This window comes from Castor canadensis, chromosome 18 (assembly GCF_047511655.1).
Source record: "Castor canadensis chromosome 18, mCasCan1.hap1v2, whole genome shotgun sequence".
Lineage (NCBI taxonomy): Eukaryota > Metazoa > Chordata > Mammalia > Rodentia > Castoridae > Castor > Castor canadensis.
Window position 1 is genome coordinate 2,354,305 of NC_133403.1, and position 22,466 is coordinate 2,376,770.

The 22,466-nt window shown below is 47.4% G+C and overlaps 1 protein-coding gene across 5 annotated transcripts in view; it reads right to left on the bottom strand.

The window, feature by feature from the left end:
* The window catches only part of Ap1b1 (adaptor related protein complex 1 subunit beta 1), a 49,867-nt gene extending 34,613 nt beyond the window's left edge, over positions 1–15,254 (bottom strand). For 3 of the 5 annotated variants that reach the window (XM_074061113.1, XM_074061112.1, XM_074061109.1), the window contains exon 1: positions 15,075–15,254. The gene's annotated coding sequence lies outside the window, so the exon portion shown is untranslated. Of the gene's footprint in view, positions 1–459; positions 614–15,037 lie in introns of those variants that run through there. The other 2 variants (XM_074061110.1, XM_074061111.1) reach the window with 2 other exon arrangements.
* Positions 15,255–22,466: the final 7,212 nt, after the last annotated feature.

The window sequence follows — 22,466 nt, forward strand, 5'->3', positions numbered from 1 at the left end:
ACCTGCCGGCAACAAGGGTGCTGTATGCTGGCCAGGAGGAGAAAGAGGTGGGAAAGGTCTCTTACAAGATTAAAAAAGGACAAAGGGAATGGGACTCTAGTGGAGGAGGTGAACTTGTTTAAAGTACACGGTACGCATATATGGAATTATCCCAACGAAACTCCTCTATCATTAATGTATGTTAATTCAAAAATAAAATTAAATTTTCAAAAAAGGGTAGAAGCTGGGCCTGGCAGCACAGAGCTACTCAGGAAGCTGCCCTAGGAGGTCACCTGAGCACGGAAGGTGAAGGCCAGCCTGGACAATACAATCAGACCCCATCTTCCCCCAACCTCCCACTCCCATTCCCCAAAAAAAGACAGAGCAGCAGGGTCAGCTCGTCAGACCAGTGCAGCTGCAGAAGGTCCACACCCGAGCTCTTGATGGCGCCCCTTCCCTCACAGGTGCTCACCTACTCACCTACTCAAGCTGCCCCTGGTGCTGCTGGCTCCTGCTTACTTCTGCAGTGTGTATTTATTTCACAGACCCTCTGCAGAGGGCGCAGTGGGACTGAGGATGCAAAAACCCTACCCCATGGGAGGAAAGCTACTCCAAAGTGCAGATTTAAGAACAACAAAACCCCTCCCTCAATGGGAAGGCTCCCCCACAGCTTGTGACTGACTGAGACAGGCTTTCTCCCTGCGTCCTCTCCATTATAAGCTCCTCACTCCAGTACCAGGTCACAGTTGCCTCTCGGATGCCAGCACAAGAGAGAGTCTGCATTCTTTCTGCAGGAATGGAAAAAAACCCCAGGGTTCAGTCCTGAAGGAGCCAGGCTTGCAGATGCCATGGGGAAGACATGCTTTGCTCAGCACTGCCAGCTGTCACTATGTGCTGCCTTCTTGCCAGGGCCAAAGGGGCTTAGACCTTGTTCTTTCACAAATCTGCTCACCAACATGAGCCACACATGAAACAAAGCAGGTGGCCAATTTAGGCAAGAAAAGGCTTAGGGCTTGGATTCTGTCTTTGGAAGGGGCAGAGAACCTTTTAAAAAGCAGTAATTAAAGGGAATTTTTGGTTAGAAAGTGCTTTGGGCAGTGTGTGAGTCACTTGCAAAGAGACAGCATTCTGGGCTGGGATCCCCCTCAATTTCAGCAGTTATAGGCTAAGAAATGCCTCGAGGGAACAGCACAGTCAAAATTAACAGAGGGGGACTCCCAGAACACTGTGGTGCCCCTGAGGACTGACTGCAGCTGTCCTCATCTCAAGCCTATGTTCCCACACCCACAGAAGATTGTAACTTTGATACCAAGTCCCAGAAACAGTTCCTCTTAACCTCACTTTTTAGCCTTCAAGAAAAGTGAGTAGTAAGGCCTGAAATGTAGTAGTTTTCTCTTAAATTTTCTAGAATGATGAAGAAGCCCTTGGTGAGAATCTACACAGAGCCTGAACAAAGATGTCATGTAACCAAAGAGTAGAAAAATTAGGTTCTAGGGAAAAAAAATCATAATATTCCTATCCAAAGACTTCAGATTTTAGCCACAGAAACCAGGATTACATTTTAAGAAGTTCTCAAGCTGGCGGAGTGGCTCAAGTGGTGCACCTCTGGCCTAGAAAGCGTAAGGCTCTGAGTTCAAACCCCAGTACTGTTAAAAAAAAAAAAAAAGTCCTAAATATTTCATATTTTTTGAGTCTTCATTTATCTAAATATAATTTTATGATTAACAGATATAAGATAGGGGGCTGGTGGAGTAGCTCAAGTGGTAGAGCACCTGCCTAGCAAGCGTAAAGCCTTGAGTTTAAACTCCAGTTCTGCCAAAACAAACAAACAATATATATATGAAATATCTGCTGGGTGGTGGTGGCTCAAGACTGTAAACCAAACTACTCAGGAGGCAGAGATCAAAAGGATCACAGTTTGAAGCTAGCCCTGGCAAATACGCTATCTTGAAAATACTCAACACAAAAAAGGGCTAGAAGAGAAGCTCAAGTGGTAGAGTACCTGTCTAGCAAGCATGAAGCCCTGAGTTCAAACCCCAGTACCATAAAAAAAAAAAAAAAGAAATATATCTTTCTGTGTTGTAAGTTAATAAAAATGAATTTAAATCTACAAAAAGTTAAGAAAATGAATACTGAATATATTTCAATTTTTTTCTCCAAGGTCTTGAAGGTGCTATTAATGGTAACTGGTTTCTGTTTTTTTGTGGTACTGTAGTTTGAACTTGGGGCCTTGAACTTGCTAGGCAGGCTATGCTACCATTTGAGCCATGCCCAGCCCTTTCTGCTTCAGTTATTTTTTGAACAGGGTCTCACATTTATGCCTGGCCTGGCCTGACCTAGACCACCTTTCTCCTATTATATGTTCCAGGCAGCTGAGATGATAGAAACATGTCAACATGCCCAGCTACTAGCTGGGTAGGGTCTTGTAAACTTTTTAGCCAGGCTGGGCCCTCTTGACATAGCTTGGATTACGGGGATACAGTAACTTTTTAAAGGGATGCACACTGTACTGAGGTTACAGTTTACATCACGTCTGTAACTCAATTTCTTCCTTTAAAATGGAGAGATCAGCACCTGCTGCTTAGTGTCCTTCACCTATTTTTTGTGACAAGAGATAATCTGACGAGAGCTCACTGGCAAGAATGCAAGTAAACAGAGGCTCGGGTAGAGCTCAGTGGGGAAGTGTGTGCTCAGCATGCATGAAGCCCTGCACCAAACAAAACAAACAAACAAAAGGAATTGTGTGAACACATAAACATGGTGGGATTCCATTTCTATCAAGTTCCAGAATAAGTAGAAGTGGCAAAACTAACCTATGGGGGTACAGTCAGGTCAGTGGATGCTGACCGGGAGGGGTCTGGAAGCTCTCTGGGGATGATGGAGATAGTCCTTGCCTGACAAGATACTGGGTACACTGTGTGTGTAGGAGTTGAGCATTTCACTTGCTGTGAATTACATAAACATTAAAATAAATTTTAAAAGTAACAAAGTAAGAACTGGAGGTGCAGCTCAAGTGGTAGAACACCTGCTCTCCAAGCACAAAGCCCTAAGTTCAAACCCCAGATCAACCAAAAACAAAAACAACAAAAAAAAAAACCCAAACAAAACCAGAAAGAAAACCCAATGTTGGACAGGAAAGAAAAAGAATGGAACAGTATAATCTAGATGAAATAAGGCCTTTCTGAGTGTGACACCAAATCTACAAGTCTTAAAAGATCCATGAATCCAATTACAAAGAAATGAAATTTTCCTGCATGAGCAAAGTCATAACAAAAACCAACACAAAAAAGACAAGTTGAGCACGGTGAGGTACACCTGTAATCCCACTACTGGAGAGGCTGAGGCAGGAGGATCGTGAGTTTAAGACTACTCTGGGCTATACAGCGAGACCCTGTCTGGAAAAAAAAAAAGAAAAAAAAGGCAAATGATACTCACAAAAACTTGCAAGACACCACAGACAAACCCTATTGTCCTTAATATGTATAAAACAATTACTGAGCCAGGCATGGTATCCCAGTACTCGGGAAACTGAGGCAAGAGGATTGCAAATTGAATGTACATAATGGACTATTTCAAAAAAAGAAAAGTGACACAAAAAATAGGAGAATGGTCAGCAATATGGACAGTTCACAGAAAATAGAGTGAAATGGCTCACACTTACTCATAACAGGAGAAGATGAAACTACAATGAAATACCACCCACCAGCTGTGGGATTGGTACAGACAGACCCAGAAATCTGATGACACACCCCATGCTGGCTCAGTGCAGGAAAACAGGCATCCTTTCATGCTACAACCGTGGAGCAATCTAGCAACAGCTCTAAAAATTGCAAATGCACTCACCCTTAGACCCAGCGAGGGTAAAAAAAAAAAAAAAAAGCATACAAAGTTACTTATGTAGCATGCTTTGGAATATGGAACCACTATGGACACCTTACGTGTCCACAGACATGACTGATAACAGAAGGAACACAATACAGCCTCTCCCAAGACAGTGAAAAAAGCAAGATGTAGAAGTGCGTATGTGGTGTGCTACTATTTCTATTTTTTAAATATCAGTACTAATCAAACACAAATATTGAGTGTTTGCAAATCCATCAACTATCCTTAAAAGGATAAACAGGAAATATTAAACTGTTGTTTTCCTCCACAAAGGAAGCAGGGTGACTATAGAATGGGGTGGGAGATCATTTTTCATCATTTACCCTTTTATAACATGGTAATTTTATTTTTTATGTCAGTACTGAGGTTTGAACTCAGGGCCTCACTCCTAGGCAGATGTTCTACCACTCGAGCTACTCTACCAACTCTTTTGTGTTGGGTATTTGCCTGGGCTGGTTTCCAACCATGATCCTCCTGATCTCTGCCTCCCAAGAAGCTAGGATTACAGGCACGAGCCACTGGCACCCGGCTTATTACACGGGAATTTTGTTCTGTGTGTATTACCTGTTTTAAACTTAGAGCAGTTTAAGAGAAATGGTGCATCTATCCTAAACAGAAGTCCCACGTACTGTGCTCATTCTTCCCCCTGAGCTTAGACTCTGAGAAGCCTCCTCTATGCCCAGTGGGACAGAGGCCTCTGATGTTAGACTCAATCGTATCTTAGACTTCTCTACAGCACTCCTCACACCTCTAATTTGGGAGCTGTTCTGTTTAACACTGTCAACCAGTGACTGGTACTATGCCTGGCACATCCCAGAAACTCAACAAACTTTTGCTGGCACAAAAAAAAAGCTTCCAGAGAATCTACAAAACCAAAGGTCCATAACAGATCAAGACAAGGGCACTCTGTGACAAGTACCAGGCACAAGGACCATGCATGCCAGAAGCATAAGGCTTTGCGGTAACTTTCAACAACTATGGCACATGGCAAGGCTGATCCATGCCAAGATGGCTGACAGGAAGTCTGGCTTTCCTACCAACAGCTATATGACCCTGGGCAAATCCACCCATCTCTGGTCTTACTTTCTTCAATGGCCAAGTGAAAATCCAATCAGATCAATGCTTTTCAAGCCCATCCCCACATTAAGCTGACTAAAGCAGGAAGGAGTGGAACTGCTCTGTTTGAAGGAAGGCTAGAGGGCCTAGGGCCTGGCTCATTCCATCAGGCACCCTTCAGGCACCCCACCCTCCCCCACCATGGCACAAAGATTGAAAACCAGTTACTAAATAACACACAGGGACTGGTGGGATGGCTTGAATGGTAGAGCACCTGCCTAGGAAGTGTGAGGCCCAAGTTCAAAACACAGTCCTGTCTTCCCCCCTCCTCCCCCCCCACCCCGGCCCATCTGATTCCTCTTCCAATGAGGGACCCACTTCCCCAGAAATAGGTGTTTTTCCAGTTATCAAACAAGAGGAGGTGGAGAGTGATCATTGTAAGAACATAATGTAAGACGTTCCCAAGGGACAAGAATCAAATTCAGCATGCCAGGGCCAGTAAACCTTACTAGGTCTTTAGCAGGAAGGAAAAAAGAAACACACCAAGCAGGAAAGTGTTTTGATTCTGCTAAGGCCAATGGCCAGGGGAAGGACTTGATTCCTGTCACAGCAGCCCACGCTCTGCTCCAGGATGAGAAGTCTGACAGGCCCTTGGTGAGTCAGTGAGGAGCCGATTGGTGTTGTGAGAGCAGCCAGAGAAGCAGCTTCAGCAAAGGAGAGAAACACGGGCCATGGTCTGACCCAGCTGCCATGACCCGTCTCTGAATACAAGGGTATCCAAATAGGGAGAACTGATCTCTGAAGATCGTGTTGGGGATTCAAGTATAAAACCTTTCTCTGACCAACAGCTACTCAGAAACCTGCTACAGGCACTTGGAACTCCAGGACCAGTCAGGATTAACTCAGGCCAGGCTGAGTACAAGTACATGCCTAATCCCAGCACTCAGGAGGCAGAGGCCGGAAGACCAGAAATTGAAGCCCAGCCTGGGCTATACAGCCTATCTCAAAAAACAAATGAGAAAAAAAAGGAAGAAGAAAAAAGAAAAGACTAAGTTAGGAAAAGAATAAAAGGAGCTAGGGTGGTGTTACCACTTCTCCTTCTCCCAGAACAGAAGCCACATGTCAACTGTCCTGTGTGTTCTGCTCTGTCAGTTCTGTCTCAAGGGTAAATGTCCCCTCCTCTGTGCCATGTCCCCACGAAGCTTAGAGGACAAAACGATGATGATCCTACTCACCTCTCCTCCCCTGGCTGAGTTTTATTTTTGACTTAGTTTTTTGTGGTGCTGGGGACAGAGCCCAGAGCCTCACACGTACTAGGCAAGCCCCCAGCCCAACGGTCTCCCTTTAAAGAGGACAAGAGTCCTCAGAGGTAAGCACTACAGTTCACTTGACAGCCAGGGAAACCATTAAGGCAAATCAAAGATTAAAAGGTGAGTCAGCATAGCAAAACCACATTTCAGACTTTCTCTCTGAGTCAGTGTGGTCACCGAACCCACACAGACAGGCTCTTTCAAGTCCGTTCAGTAACTATGAGGATCGAGCTGTGTTCCTCAGGCACTGCATGAGATTCGGAACTCAGGTGGTGGTGATGGTGGTGATGGCTAATGGACCTGCACTGTGGGCCTGTCACTATGTGAAGACCTTTACATTTAGGCCTCAAAACATCTGTGAAGATGGTTTCTATAATTTCACCAATTCACGTCAGGAAACGGAAGCCCAGAGAAGTCAAGGCACTTGTCTGGAGAAACACAGGTAGAAAATGGTAGTGGTTGACACTGTCCCATGATGAGATCACACGACCTACTCTGTCCTGCATGGCGACTCCTCTCTGAAGGAAGCCAGACAGAAACACAGGCCAAAGAGTACGTGAAACAGGTTGCCACGTACCCTACAGAGTCCCTCTGGTGTTGAATGGCAGGTTATTCCAGGGCAGGCCCATCTCCCTTGGACAACAGGAATGTCAAGTTTGGTAATGTGCCTAGTGAAAGCCTTCTGGATGAGCTTGCCAAGTTAATGGGCCTCCTGGGATGTGAATGAAAACTGATTAGTCAAAATCAATCTTCTGGCCCACTGGTAATTAAAGGCCTCAGAATGAAAGGGAAGGAAAGGCAGACATGCCACATGCAAGCAAATGTTCTCCTGTCAGGAAGTCGCTGGAACCAGGAGCCAGTTCTCAACTGTTCACAAGCAGTAATGTGGAAACGTCTGCTGTCAAGAAAAAGGAAAGTTCCTCTGGATCTGGAAAAATAACCCAAAGAGCTTCTTCTGGACAACACTTAATGAAGATAAGGAGGAGGAGGAGGACAAGGACCACAGAGCAAGGGTCCTTGCAATTGCTTTCCCACTTACACAATGGAACCACTTTCTGGAGAGCCGACGAGTTCCCCAGCCATCCACTCAGAGTATGACAGGAAATAACGGACAGTCTTTTCCTGCACAGCCCTTCAGATCCAGACACAAGGAAAAGGACTGCAGGGGATAGCAGAGTGGCCCTGCCACCAAAGCTGAGAGCAGGAGGGTTCTGAGACAGGTTCTCTTAGGTGAAGAGGGGATTGCTGGACATGGAGACGTGGGTCAGATTTAGAAAGGGAGAAGCAGGGATGGATGGAGAACACCCACAAGACGCCAATACAACAAGGGAGGGACTCGAGAAACGTGGAGTCACCGTCAATGCTGCCTGAGGAGCAGAGTGGGTGCTGAGTGATTTACAGCCTCTGTCATTTCGTTCTCACAATAATCCACTTAAAAGTGAGGGATCAGGACAGGACGCCAAAGAGGAGCTGCATATCCAAGGCCCAAACATGCCTGCGTGTTCAAAGTCCATGAAGCTCCCTGCCCGGATGGAGCAAGGACCCAAAAGGAGAATGGTGCAGATAAGATTAGGGAAGGGAAAGGGTGGGTAAGGTCCAAAGGGTCCTGGGATCTGCCAGCAGAAGTCTTGTCAAGTCTCTCACTGGAGCACCTGACAATGCTGGTCACTGCTCCTCCCCACTTTCTTCCCTCAGATCCCAGAAGTCCCGCTGTCCCTACTACCCACAGTCCAGGCCTTCTCAGTTTCCTTTTCTCTTTCCCCCTCCTCTTCCTCTTCCTCTCCTCCAACACCAGAGTGCCCCAGGGGCTCAGGCCTGGTACCTCCTCTTCTCCTTACACTCATTCCTCACACACTGACAATTCACAACTTCACTTCTCCAGGCCCAACCTCTCCCCTGAACTCCTGGCTCGTGTATCCAAACCACCTAACTGACATCTCCACCTGACCATCTCCGTGATGAGCAGGAAACTGACCTCTGGCTGCTTCCCTCCCCCATGGCTCATCCTGCAGTCTTCATCCTCCAACACCATCTTTACCAGGTTCCCAGGCTAAAAATCTCAGTCGCCCTTAGGACACATGCTTCCCCACCCCCCATCTCAGCTCTCACAAACCCGACTGGGTGACCTTCACAATGATTCCAGAGTCCATGCAGTGGTCCTCCCCAGCTCCATCACTACAGGCTGGTTCCAGGCCAGCAGCTCCTCCCACTGAGACTGCCACCAAAGCTGCTTCTGACAACCCATCTCAGCAAGAGCCAGAATGATCCCATTACAGTCTGAGACAGTGGCACCCCCCCATGTCCTCAAGCACATAAAAGCCCAAGTCCCTACAAGGCCCTACACAAGATGCACCCCACCTCCACTATTACATCTACGAAGTTCTCCCCATCACTCCCTCAGCTGCAGCCACACAGGCCTTTCTGCTGATCCTTAAGCACACAGGCACCTCAGGACCTTTGCATATGTAGCTCACTTTGACAGGAAGGCTATTTCTTCATATAGCCTCAGGGCTAGGATTCCTCCCTTCTTTTAAGTCTTGGCTCAAAAGTGATTATCTCATTGAGGCCTTCTCTGACCACTTTATTTAAAATTGTAAACCTCCTGGTGGGTCTGGGGGTTCATGCCTATAATCCTAGCTACTTGGGAGGCAGAGATAGAAAGGATCGCAGTTGGAGGCCAGCCAGGGCAAAAAAGTTCATGAGACCCCATCTCAACCAATAAAAGCTAGGTGTGGTGGTGCTCACCTGTCATCCCAGCTACCAGGAAGCATAAATAGGAGGATCATTGTCCAGGCTGGCCTGGGCACAAACTTGAGACGCTATTTGAAAAATAACTAAAGCAAAAAGAACCAGGGGTGTGGCGTAAGGGTAGAGCACCTGCCTAGCAAGCACTAGACCCTGAGCTTAACCCCCAGTACCACCTAAATAAAAAAACTGTACACCTCTCCAGTCCTCACCATCTTCTACCTCTTTCCTTTTTTTCCTTCAAAGTACTCATCACCTACAAACCATAAAATGTATTTAATTGTCTATTTTTAATTCTGTAAGAGCAAAGATTTTGGCTGCTTTGCTTGCTACTATATTCCCACCTCCTATTTGCATAGCAGGCAAGTACCAGGTGCTCGATCAATATTTTAATGACTAGTGCTCGACTGTCTTCTTAGGGAAATTTCACATTTAATAAACCAACTCCAGCTAGAGAAGTTTCCTAACGTTCGATTCAGTGGGTCTGCCAGGATCAGAGATACAGCGGCTCCAGTTGTCAGGTACTGTGACTATACTGAATCAGAAAATGCCAGACCCTCCAGCCCATCGTATAGTCAATAAAGGGAAGGTAAGACATACATGACAAGGGAGAAGAAAGGGCAAAGGGTAGAAGACAGGGTGGCAAAAGGAAGTGGTAGAAATGCTCAGGCCACTTTCTTCAGTGAAGCCAGGTCACTATCACCTGCTTCCACAGGCTCAGAGGGAGACTATGGGAGGTGGGGGCTCTGACGGGCCATGCCGTGAGCCCAGCCAGCCCCATCCCATACCTTCCCACCCTTCTGTGCGCTACAAAGTGCCCCGTTCTCACTGCCTGTGCATTTGCTGACCCTCCTACCTGGATTACCCTCTCCTGCTAGTGTGGCTGCTCCAACATAGCCTTCAAATCTCAGCTTAGATGACGTCACTTCAAAGATGCTGTCCCTGCACCTATTACCTTAAGTATTCTCTGTCCCCACCCCCCAAGATTCTTACACAGTATTCATACACTTCCTGAGTGCCCTCCATGGACCAGAAGCCATTGTACATGCTGGGGATGCCACAATGAACAAAGCAGACGAAACCCTTCCCATTCGTGATCTCATCCTATTGGGGGATGGAGCGCAAAACATGACAAGTAAAGCACACAGCATCTCTTGTATGCTTTGGAGCAGAGAGCAAGGAAGGAGGACAGGAAGTGTGCAGCAGGGGAAAGGAGGCTGAAATTAAGTAGGGCAGCCACAGAAGGCCTCCTTGACAAGGTGACATCATATGGAAACACTTGCCAGGCAAAAAGAACAGGCAGGGGCTGGGGGAGTAGCTCAGTTAGAACACGTGCTTAGCATGTATGAGGCCCTGGGTTTGATCTCTGGGAAGGGAGGGAGGAAGACAGGGAGGGAAAGGGAGAGACGGAGAGAGAAAAGAAGGAAGGAAGGAAGGAAGGAAGACAGGCAACAGCAGCCATGGCAAAGGTGGGCATGTGCCTGGCACATCTGAGGTGACGGTGGCTGAATGAGCAATGATGTGTAGTGGGTTCTGAGGTCAGAGGAGAATAGAGGGATCTGAACAGAGGAGTCCTGGGATTGGCGCTATGGTTTTAGCAGTACTGGAGTTTGAACTCAGGGCTTTATGCTTGCTAGGCAGGTCCTTTTTTGCTTTAGTTATTTTTTGGACAGGGTCTTGGGGTTTTTACCAGGGGCTAACTGCAGACTATGACCCTTCTACTTATGCATCACAATGTCTGGGATTATGGAGTTCACATTACCATGCCCAGCTTGTTAGGTGAGATGGGGTTTTATTAGCTTTTTGTCTATACTGGCTTCAAACTCCAATCCTCCTGATCTCTGCCTCCCAAGTAGCTGGGATTACAGCATGCAGTACCACATCTGGCTCTGGACTTATATCTTCACAGCCTCTGGCTGCTATGCCTTTTGCTTTCCTCATGGCTTATGAGTCTCAGTTATTGTACTCATTGCATTTGTTGATCTGTTTCTATTTTGTCTCTTATCCCTATGGCAGAAGCTGCCTGGTTTATTTACCTACTAGCACAGCCCAGTGCCAGGTACCAGCAGACCTCAATAGACAGATGAGTGCTGAACTTGGAAATTCTCTGTGCTCAGTGTCTTAACCCCCATCAACTCAAGATCAAAGGATGAAAGTGACAGACAGTGACCCAACAGCAGGCTTTACTGAAACTGTCATTCCACCCCGTTCAATGTGGTTAAGAGCCTAAAAGCAATTAGGGTGTGGGTAAAAGGTTTCTGTAAGCCAAGGCTAGCCCTCTATAGAACCCAGCTATAGAAATGCTGAACACAAACACTGAAGTGTCGGTCCTGAAGCTTTTGAGATATGACTTCCAGCTCAGGGTCCACAGGCAACTAAGGCAACCTGGTTGCTGATGACTCTGGGACTTCTGGAGTCAGCCAGCCACACTCTTACCTTAACTAGAAGGAGCCTCCCAACTTTAGAAACCCTCCCGGTCGAGGTCAAGCCCAAGACTAAGGACCCAATAAGCAAGATGCTTGGGCGTCCAGAACCACAGCCATGCCCAGCTTCCACTAGCTAACAGAAGACAATCCAAGAACAAGGGGCTTGCGTGGCCAACACAAGTCAGCACAAAGCCTCACAGTGGGAGACTTGATAAATGTCAGCCACTGTTACTGAACATTTACCATCTCCCTGTTCCTTTCCAGACCCCCATCTGGTGGCTGGCTGGTGGTAGCAATGGCAGGTGGAGAGCAATTAATTCTCACTGGCCCCATTTCTCCCTCCTCCTGGGATGACTTGAGGATGGACAGAACATCACCTGGAAAGTGCTCAGAATTCCTTAGGAGTCCAGGAACCCTAACAATTTAATGTAATATTCTTTTGTTTATTCGTTCACCAAACATCTACTGTGCACTTGACTTGGTGTTAGACATCTCACTAGGTGCTGGAGACACATACAGTTAAGACAAATTCTTGTTAGGATTCAGAGCTCTTTACTAAGACAGGCATGAAAATGATGCACCCACTGTGATCACTGCAGCAGGACATTAAGGAGGGGCTTCTGGCTCACGCCACTTGGGACCATGATCAGACAGAAGCACCAAGCAGGGTCCAGCAAAGGAGGCAGGGTGTGGGGAGCAGGAATGCTGTTCAGACAGAGGGAAGAGCACAAGGCACAGGCAGAGAGGAACAAAGGTGGGACTTGCCAGCAGAGGAATCTGACTGGAGCTCGGATGGTGGAAGTGAGAGTAGGAGGGATAAGAAAGGAGTAGCAGGCAGAGGTTGGAGCCTGAAAGGCCTTGGATACCGTGCTGAGGAATGTAAGTTGTAGCTTGAGGGCAACAAAGACCCACTGATGGATTTTCCAGCAGGAATTTTGTTAAGGATTCCCCAGCTGCTCAGGTGATATTTTCTTTCTGGAGTGTTTGTTTTTCTCTGTGTGAAGAGATAAAGAACAGAAAAATCTCTCTGGCCTATGATAGTATCAATGATCTATCTTAGGCAAAAAGACCTGTCCAGAAAAAGATATGTTTTCAAGGAACAGATGCCCTTCAACCTCCAGAAATACAACGAAGTGCAAAACACAGACCCAGGCCACACTTGCTTGCCGTCAGCACTTCAGGATTTGCTGCCCCAAGGGTTTTCTGGGAAGTGAGCACTTAAGACACTCGGAGGTTGACTAGAAAAAGATGAAAGTCCAAGGGCAGACCCTGCAGGACCAATGGACCAGTGTTTTTCTGAAACACTTTTAGGAAGTGAAACGAGAAGGGAGGGTGGGAGAAGTCCTGCGTACATAAAGGACTGTTTGCAGAAGGAAGCAACACCTCACAGCTGGGCCAGAGAGCCTTCCTCAGACACAGGCTCCAGGAGGCAGCAACTGGCTTAGGGCTGGGGCAGCCACGTAGTATAAGGCTCTGTACAATTTTTCCATGTGACACCTGCAGACACCAGGGGTGTCTGGCCAGTAGTATTCTAACGCTGAGGTTGGAGCCCAGGGCTGATTGACTCCAGGGGAGTCAGGGAGCAGTCTTTCCATTATACTTCTGAATTCTTCTACCACCCACTGGGGTGAAGCTTCCGGTCAATCTACACTCAACAGGTGTCTTCAAACAAGCTCTTGAGGGTGGCGATTCCTTGTGAACTAGTAAAGCTGCCCCTCTTGACAGTTCTAAGAAGTCAGAGGAGCCTGGTGGGCTCAACTCAGGACAGGAAGCCAGATGGTCTGAGCTCTGCTCATGTTCCTACCATCTGTGACAAGTTCCTTTATCTCAAATCCTCCTCTGGAAGGATGAAGATAAGGTGACAATATTAAGTTTCTGTGAATTCAACGGAACTAAGAGGAACAGACCAGACAGTTAAAAAAACAAAAAAAGTACAGCAACATTTATACCAGTTTTCTTCACAAGCACAGAGAAACCAGGCACTGGTGGATCATGCCTGTAATACTAACTACTCAGAAGGTAGAGATCAAGAGGATCGTGGTTCAAAGCCAGCCTGGGAAAATAGTTCCTTAGACCCTATCTCAAAAAACTCATCACACACACACACACACACACACACACACACACACAAAGCAGCTGATGGAGGGGCTCAAGGTGCAAGCCCTGAGTTCAAACCCCAGTACCACCAAAAAAGTAAGCACAGAGAAACCTTCAAAGGTTCATTAAGGCTTATAGCACCAGGAGTGGGTAGATCTTTTCATGCTGCTGTCAGGGAAACTAAGACAGAACTGGAGCAAGTGAATGTCTACAAAGGAGAAAGGCTCAGACTTATAGAGTCTAGCCTTCCAACCACCAAACAGAACACCATCTCCCAGGCAGGCTGTACTCATCCCAGGCACAATGACACCGGCTTAAACACTTTTCAGGAAGGCAAAGGCCCTTTCCTTGGTACATTCTTCCAGAACCTAGGCCCAAAAAGATTCCCCAGGGATCATGTGTTTCTTTTCTCTTTACTCTGAAAGCAATGTAGCTCTCAAGAGAGATTCTGGATATTAGCGTCAGAAATAGCCTGTTTTGCCTCTTACAGTTCCCAATGTCAAGAAAAATCGTAAGCTCTTGCCCTGAAAGGCAAATCTCTTAGGGCAACAGCCTGTTTAAGAACAACATCTTAGGGCTGGAGGTGAGGCTCAAGTGGTAGAGTACTTACTTGGTTGGCAAGAGCAAAGCCCTGAGTTCAAACCTGACACTACCAAAAACAAAACCAAAAAAAACCCAGGCTGGGTGCCTAGGTAAGAGCCCTGATTCTGCCTCCACTGCGATCCTACATGTATGATTTAACCTCTGTGTGCCTCAATATCCTCGCGGATAAAAAGGGTAACATGAATTCCTTAATCAGGGCTGCTGTGAGGCTTAAATGTGGCATTGTAACTAAAGTGCTTAGTACACAGGAGGGGCTGAATAACCAACCAGTAACTGAGCCAAGGCGCCTCTAATTCTAGCTACTTGGGAAACGAGTATCAGGAGGATCATGGTTCAAGACCAGCCCCAGCAAATAATTCTCGAGACCCTGCCATCTCCAAAATAACCAGAACAAAACAGACTGGAGGAGTGGCTCAAGCAATAGAGTACCTGCTTTGCGAGCTGACTGCAAACACCAGTCCCATAGAAATAAATAAAATAAAATAAATAGTAACTGGCTTTCAGCGTGTGTCCCCATTCCGTCAACTTGTCCCTAAGGATCCAAAGATCTAGCCTACCAAGGGGCGGGCAGCACAGGGTCATTTCTTGGTTGATTATTTTTCCCTCACTTTTGGAACCGTGGCAAAGAGATAAGGCCGAGAACGACCAGGAGGCCTTAGGACGGCCATGGGGCGGGGAGGGAGGGTGGAGACAGGAGCGGGAAGTTTTCCCTGCGGCCAAGGCAGGGCTGCCCGGGCCCAAGTCTGGGAGTCACTCGGGGCGGCCGCGGTGCCCGGCCGGCCGGCGGACAGAGTGGACGCAAATGAATGAACCGAAGCCGCAGCTCTTTCGCCTCTTCCAGCCCCGCGCCCCTCTAGAGCGGGGCGTCCTCTCCGTGACCTCTGACCCCCACAAGCCCCTTCCCTCGGACCCCCCCCAACTCCCCGCCCCACTTCTTACCCCCCTCCTCGCCTCGCCGAGCTCCCCGTTTCCTCACCCGAAGGTCCGAACGACTCCGGGCGCCACGGTTCAGCTCGTTTCGGCAGCAAAATGTCCGCGGCCTCCTTCTCTCGCTGCCCGCCCCCCACCCCGCGGCGAGTCGGTGCAGCCGGTAGCTCAGAACGCCGAGGCTGTCACCTGCCGGGCGGGCGCTTCCGGTGGACGCACGGCCGGGGCGCCAGTGCCGCGTTCGGGCACTTCCGGTAGACGCACGGCCGGGGGGCGGGGTCAAGGAGTAACAACCCGGGCGGGGGTGGGGCCTGTGGGGCGGGGCGGGGCCAAGGGGCGGGGCCAAGGGGCGGGGCCGACCGCTACTCCCCTCTGTAGCCGCAGCGCTGCTTGGCCGCGTTCGCTAGGCAGAGAGCTAAGCAATTTAGCGCGATGGAGATATTAAAGTCCATCTCTTTCCCAGTTACAGGCGGGGAAACTGAGGCCTAGGGAGAGCCAGGGTGTTGTTCAAGGTCACTTGCCTTGTCAATGGGATAGTCGAAACTGGAGCTGTGAATTTGGTCAAAAAAGATTGTGCTGGTCTGCTAGTGTGAGGCTAGACTTTTACTGCAGTCTTTTGAGAAGTCAGTGATTTAGAGGAAAAGCTCAGATCCTTCATAAAACTTATATTCAAAGGGAACTTCATAATGTGCCAGTACCTCAATTGCCACAGACACATCATTCTTGATGCTGCCACTATTAATTTTTTTCTTCCCTCTAAGTAATTTTTCATCCCCTTTAAAATATTATATAATCCCTTACTGTTCAGAGGTGGTTTATTGAACGAATAATAATTGCATTGTAGAGCAAGAAATACACTAGTAAGAAAACGAAGGCAAAAAAAAAAAACAATCACGTGTAATCCCATTACCCTGAGACCATCACTTTTAATATTTTGGAGAATATTCTCCTAAATGTGATATACTGTATCATCTAGGGTTTTTTTGTTTGTTTGCTTTTTATGGTTTTTGGTTGTACTGGGGTTTGAACTCAGGACTTCACACTTGCAAACAGGCACTCTACCACTTGAGCCACACTTCCAGTTCGTTTTGCTCTGGTTATTTTGGAGATGAGGGTCTCCTGAACTATTTGCCCAGGCTGACCTTGAACTATAATCCTCCTAATCTCTGCCTCCTGAGTAGCTGGGATTACAGGTGTAAGCAACTGGCGCCCAGCAATATAACTTTATATATGTAATCAGGCCCAATCCCTTTTAAAATTTTTCTAAATTTTGCAATAATTGTAGACTTACAGCAAATTGTAAAAATAGCACAAAATAAGAGCCCCATATGCTCTCCGCCCAGCCTCCCTCACTGGTGACACTCTATACATCCGTATAACATTAACACCAGGAAACTGGCATTGCTAAAATACCAGTATCCCAACCACAGGCCTTATTCCATTTTAAAATCCTTTTTTGAAGTAGGCAGGGAAGAAATAGAATTTTTTTTTTTTTTTTACTGCAACAACAGAAAGTTGTTTTCTCAAAGTCTGGAGGCTGGAAATCTAAGATCAAAGCCAGGTGGGTTTCCTCGTCTTGCAGGTGGCCGTCCTTTGGCTAGGTCCTCCCATGGTCTTTCCTCTGTGCGTAGAATAACTTTAGATGTACAGGCCATGCTCCACCTGCTAGGTTCAGCTGTCTGGAGGTCGCTTTTCTAATGAGAGATGTCGGAAAATGCTGTCTGCCTCCCTGGAAAGCAAAACTTCATTGGGAGTGTGGAAAGAAAAGAACTACCCAATAAAACCATCAAGCCTGAATGTACCAAGAGGGAGCGCTTATGTGCAGGTGACCAGTTAGTGGTAGAAGCAGAGATTAAAGATTTCCAAGGAGTCTGGCGCTGGTGGCTCATGCCTGTAATTGTAGCTACTTGAGAGGCGGAGATCTGGAGGATTGCAGTTTGAGGCCAGCCTGTGTAAACAGTTCACGAGACTCCATCTCCAAAACAACCAGAGCAAAATTAGCAGGAGGTATGGCTAAAGTGGGAGAGCACCTGCTTTGCGAGTGCAAAGCCCTGAGTTCAAACCCCAGTTCCACCAAAAACAAAAAAAGAAAATTTCCAAGTTCACATAGCTGCAATGGGGCTGAGCTGAGAGTCCCGGCCAGGGCTGACACCTGTGGGGCCTCCCTCCACCCTTACCTGCCTCATAGGGTTTCATCCAATCAGAGGAAGGTTAAGAGTGCTTGTAGGAACATGGAATGACCCATGACCTGCCACTGGCACTGTGAGACCTTCAGCGACCTTCTTTATGGACACACAGAATCTCCACAATGGGCGCACAGTTATACAGGCCACACGCCATATCTACCAGTCCTGTGTCTATGGAGTCAACCAACCATGGACCAAACATATTTGAAAGAAAGCCAGGCACTGGTGGCTCATGCCTGTAATCCAAGCTTCTTGGGAGGCTGAGATCAGGAGGATTGCAGTTCAAAGCCAGCCTGGGCAAACAGTTCACAAGACCCCATCTCCAAAATAAGCAGAGTAAAGTGGACCAAAGGTGAGGCTCAAGTGGTAGAATGCCTGCTTAGCAAGCGCAGAGCCCTGAGTTCAAGTCCCAACCCCACCAAAAAATTTGTTGAAAAAAGACTTGTGTCTGTACTGAAGGTGGACAGATTTTTTTTCTTGTCATTATTCCCTTAATGCAGTGTAGCACTTATTTTTACAGCCCCTACATTGTGTCAGGTATTATAAGTCACTTAGACAGGATTTAAAGTACACAGAAGTATTTTCTACGAAAATATCACACTATGCTCTATAAGGAACTGGAGCATCCGTGGATTTGGGGATCCACGGGGATCCACAGAACACCCAGGGATGACAGTAAATTGGGCAAATTAAATACGGTGTCATTTCCCCATGTGCCCACGAGAGGGCAGACGAGTACCATTAACCCATCCTTACCTTCAGCCCGTGATCCCCGCCCAGGTCTGGGAACATGGTCTTTACCTCCAAGTTTCTGGACTCTTCTTCCTACAGGGCTACACACCATCGATTCCAATCTCTGTTTGCTTGCTGCTTTGTGTTATTTGTATCCTAGATCCTAAGGGAGGCAGGAAGTGACTTTCTTCCCATCCTTGCTGACAGTGTCTGCCCTGTACCCGCTGATGCAAGGCAACCTTCACACACATGCTGGGTCCAGCACAGTCCCCAGGGCAGAGGGAGTTTTGGGGGACCCCTTCTTATGCCCCCATCTCTCCCTAACTGCAATTGCCCGCAGTCCACCATTCTTGGTTCTCCCAGGAGTCAAGTTCTGTTCGCCCCTCTCGGCTCTGCTGCTGGAAGCTGCCTGTGGGAGGGCTTGGGTCTCTTGGTGACCCGTGTGCTGAGCTGTTCTTCACTGATGCAGTGCAAAAGGTCCAGACTCTGTGCCCCATCTGGGTTCAAATCCCCACCTGTGGCATGGTGGCTCACACTTGTAATCCCAGCTATGTCAGAGACAGAGATCAGGAGGATCCTGGTTCAAGGCCAGCCCAGGAAAAGAGTGAGGAACCTTCACCACCACCACCACCACCTCACTCAATAAACTGAGTATGATAGTGCATGCCTATAGTCTCAGCTGTGCAGAAGGGCATAGGTAGGAGGATCGTGGTCTGAGGGCAGCCCCAGGCAAAGATGGAAGAACTTACTTGAAAAATAACTAAAACAAAAAAGGGCTGGAGTCATAGCTCAAGTGATAGAGTCAAGCCCTGAGTCAAATCCTGGTTCCATATAATTTATGGAAAGTGCCTGGCACCTTGAAGCCCCCCCTTAAATGGAAGCTAGCATCTGCATTAAGCATGAGCATCTTCCACATTGTTTCCCTGTGAGGATTGAGTTTGCTTTTGAAAGTTGTATTTCCTACAAATCAGAACATTCAAGGTGGAGAAAGGTTCATTTTGCTCCAAATTGACCTATTCACTTGAGTTGTCGAAACACGTTTGTCTAGAAAGAAAATATTTGCATTAATATTGGTGCAGCTCAGCTGTTACTTGGCCTCTCCAAGCCTCAGCTTCCCTATCTGGAAAATGGTCCCATACTCTACACAGACAGCAAAAGAAACTAGGAGCCAGGTGCCGGTGGCTCACGCCTGTGATCCTAGCTACTTTGGAGGCTGAGATCTGAAGGATCGCAGTCTGAGGCCAGGCTGGGTAAATAGTTCTCGAGACCCCATCTCCAAACTAACCAGAGCAGAATGGACTGGAGGTGTGGCTCAAGTGGTAGAGCACCTGCTTTGCAAGTGCAAAGCCCTGAGTTCAAATCCCAGTCCCACCAAAAGAGAGACAGAGAAGAGAAACTGGGTATTTTCTGGGTAGAAAGTGTTCTTAGGACAACACGTAAGTCAGCACTAAATAAACGTAGTACCATGATTATTAAAGACCATAAAACTGGGCACATAGAAAGTGTCAGTAAACTCCAGTCTTTTATTGCACCTCTGAGCTACGCCCTGTAAATCACTCTTTTGATCATCTCAATAACTACCAGTCAATGATAAAACGAGAAAACTATACTTTGCAAATAAAACACTCTCTCATAAATAACTCCTGGGGGTGCTGGATAAATAGTCAATTCAACACATCCGTGTAATACCATTCACTTTCTGAAGCCCCACCAAAGCAGCACAAAAAGAATTTTTATGGTAAAATATACATAACATAAAATGTATCATTTAAACCACCTTTTTTTTTTTGGTGGGACTAGGATTTGAACTCAGGGCTTTGAACTTGAAAAGCAGGTGCTCTACGGCTTGAGCCACACCTCCAGTCCATTTTGCTCTGGTTTTTTGGAGATGGGGTTCTCGAGAACTATTTGTCCAGGCTGGCCTCAGACTGTGATCCTCCCGATCTCAGCCTCCCAAATTGCTAGGATTATAGATGCTCAATAGCAAATCCATTCCAGGCTTCCCATTTTCTCTCCTTCATAGCAGCTGGAGGCGTGGTTCAAGTGGTAGAGCACCTGCCTAGCAAACACAAGGCCCTGAGTTCAAACCCCAGTACCACCAAAAGCCAAAAAAAAAAAAAAAAAGAAGAAGGAAAAATGAATTCAGATCTCTTCTTCTGCTACCGGCAGAGAAAATTCTCTGCCTTTAAAAGTTCCCTCTGAAGTCAGGTCTGGTGCCTCACAACTGTAATCCTAGCTACTCAGGAAGCAGAGATCAGGAGGATTGTGGTTTGAGGCCAGCCTGGGCAAATAGTTTGAGAGGCCATATCTCAGAAAAACAAACCCAACACAAATAAAGGGGCTGGTGGAGTGACTCAAGGCATTGGTCCTGAGTTCAAATCCTAGTACCACAAAAAAAAAACTTCCCTATGATTAGGTTGGGTCTACCTGGATAATCTATTTTTTTTGGCTGGGTGGGTTCTTTTAGGGTATTGGGATCTGAACTAATGGCCTCACATTTGCTAGGCAGGTGCTCTACCACTTGAGCCACCCTCCAGCCCTAATCTATCTTTTTAAAGTCAACTGTGCCATGTAACATAACCTACTTATGGCAATTCCATTTCATCTGATTCCAGTCCAACTAAAGGGCAGAGGATTTGATAAGGGTAAGGGTCATGGGGGGTGGGGAGTCATTTTAGAATTCTCCCTCCATGGAACAAAAAGACCTTCATAGAAGACAAGACGAACAGCCTGCAAAAGGATGAGCTTGCACTGGTTCCCTTAACAATCTCACACATCACAGACAGACCCCTTCAAGGAGTTAACGAAGGGCCAGGCGTGGTGGTGTTTGTCTGTAATCCCGGCTACTCAGGAGACAGAGATGAGAGGATTGCAGTCTATCCCAATTTAAATCAGCATCTGTGGATTTGGTGTCCTCTGGACATCCTGGATACTGATGGGTGTGTTTTTTTCAGTACTGGGATTTGAACTCAGGGCCTACATCTTGAGCCACTCCACCAGCTCTTTGTGTGTGTGTGTGTGTGTGTGTGTGTGTGTGATGGGCTTTTTTGAGATAGGGTCCCAGGAACTATTTGCCCCAGCTGGCTCTGAACTATTGATCGCTGCCTCCTGGGTAGCTGGAATTACAGGCATGAGCCACCAGCACCCGGCTTTAATATTTATGTTGAGTCTGCAAGTCGTGCATTACTATCCCTATTTTACAGAGAAACTGAAGCTTAGCTCTTAGCTAGTAATTAGCAGGTGGCAAGTTTGAGCCCAGCTCTGTGGTCCTCCAAAGCCTGGGCTCCTTTCCATAATGGCTGGAGGCAAGAAGACATGAAGAGTCTTCTCTTCACGCACAGTTGGATGGGTGACAGATGCTGCAGAGCTCCGGGTGGATTTGTAACGTGTCGTTTTGGTTTGGCTGAGTGACATTGCTGAGCCCGGGTGGGCTCCAGGAGAGATTCTGGTGCAAGATTTGGAGGGCAGAAGTGAAACCATGGCTGTGTCTGCAACTCCCCCACATTGATGCTGACTCAGTGTTGGCGTGAGGCTGAGGCTAGCCTGCAACTGCTCCTGCTCCTGTCCTGCTTGCCCTGGATCAGCCGGGGGCTCCTCAACTCCTAGGCCAAGTGCCTGTGTGTGTTTAACTCTATGAGAAGGGAACCCCTCTTCTTTAGGACGTGGTGACATGAGACGATCCCATTGCCACCAGAAAACATCTAGGCCTCCATGCTCCAAAATACCTGGCTGATTGCACTGTTAGTCACACTCATAGACCAAGCAACAGGAGGGGGGCCAGGCCTTGTGCTCAGGTTCTGCATATCATCCCTGCAGAGGTGCAGGAGTTATGTTTTCCCTCACCCCTGGAAGGGCTGCCCAGAACCTGGGACAGCCAGGCCACTGCGGTCCCTGCAGGCTCCAGGCTTTTTCTCTGCAACCTTCCCGAGCTTCTGAAGGCTGTAAATCTCTAAGAAAGCACTGCAGAGGCTCAGACTGCCTCACTCTTTCTGGCTGTAAGGGACACAGCTCATCTCTAGGACCAGGGCAGGGTGCCCAGGACCAAGCAACTACGCCATTCTCATCCTTAGTCAAGGCCTTTTGCCTCTCAGCCTCACTTCTCCCATCTGAGAAAGGAGTTTGGGTCAGAATCTTTCCTAAGATCCTGATGACAGATATAGTAACTGTTTCTAAAGATTGCTCACACACACACACACACACACACACACAACTTTGCACAAAATTTACTGGTTACTTTCATTACCAGATTCATTATGGCTCACCAGGTAAAGAATTTTCTCACTTCAATAGCTGCTTTTTTGCCTGGTGCCATGGCTCATGCCTGTAATCCCAGCTACTCAGGAGACAGAGCTGGGGGGATCGAGCTTCAAAGCCAGCTAGGGCAAATAGTTCATGAGACCCTATCTTGAAAAACCCTTCACAAGAAAGGGCTGGTGGAGTGGCTCAAGATGTAGGCCCTGAGTTCAAACCCCAGTACTGCACACACACACACACAAACACACACAAAACTACTTTTTTCTTTT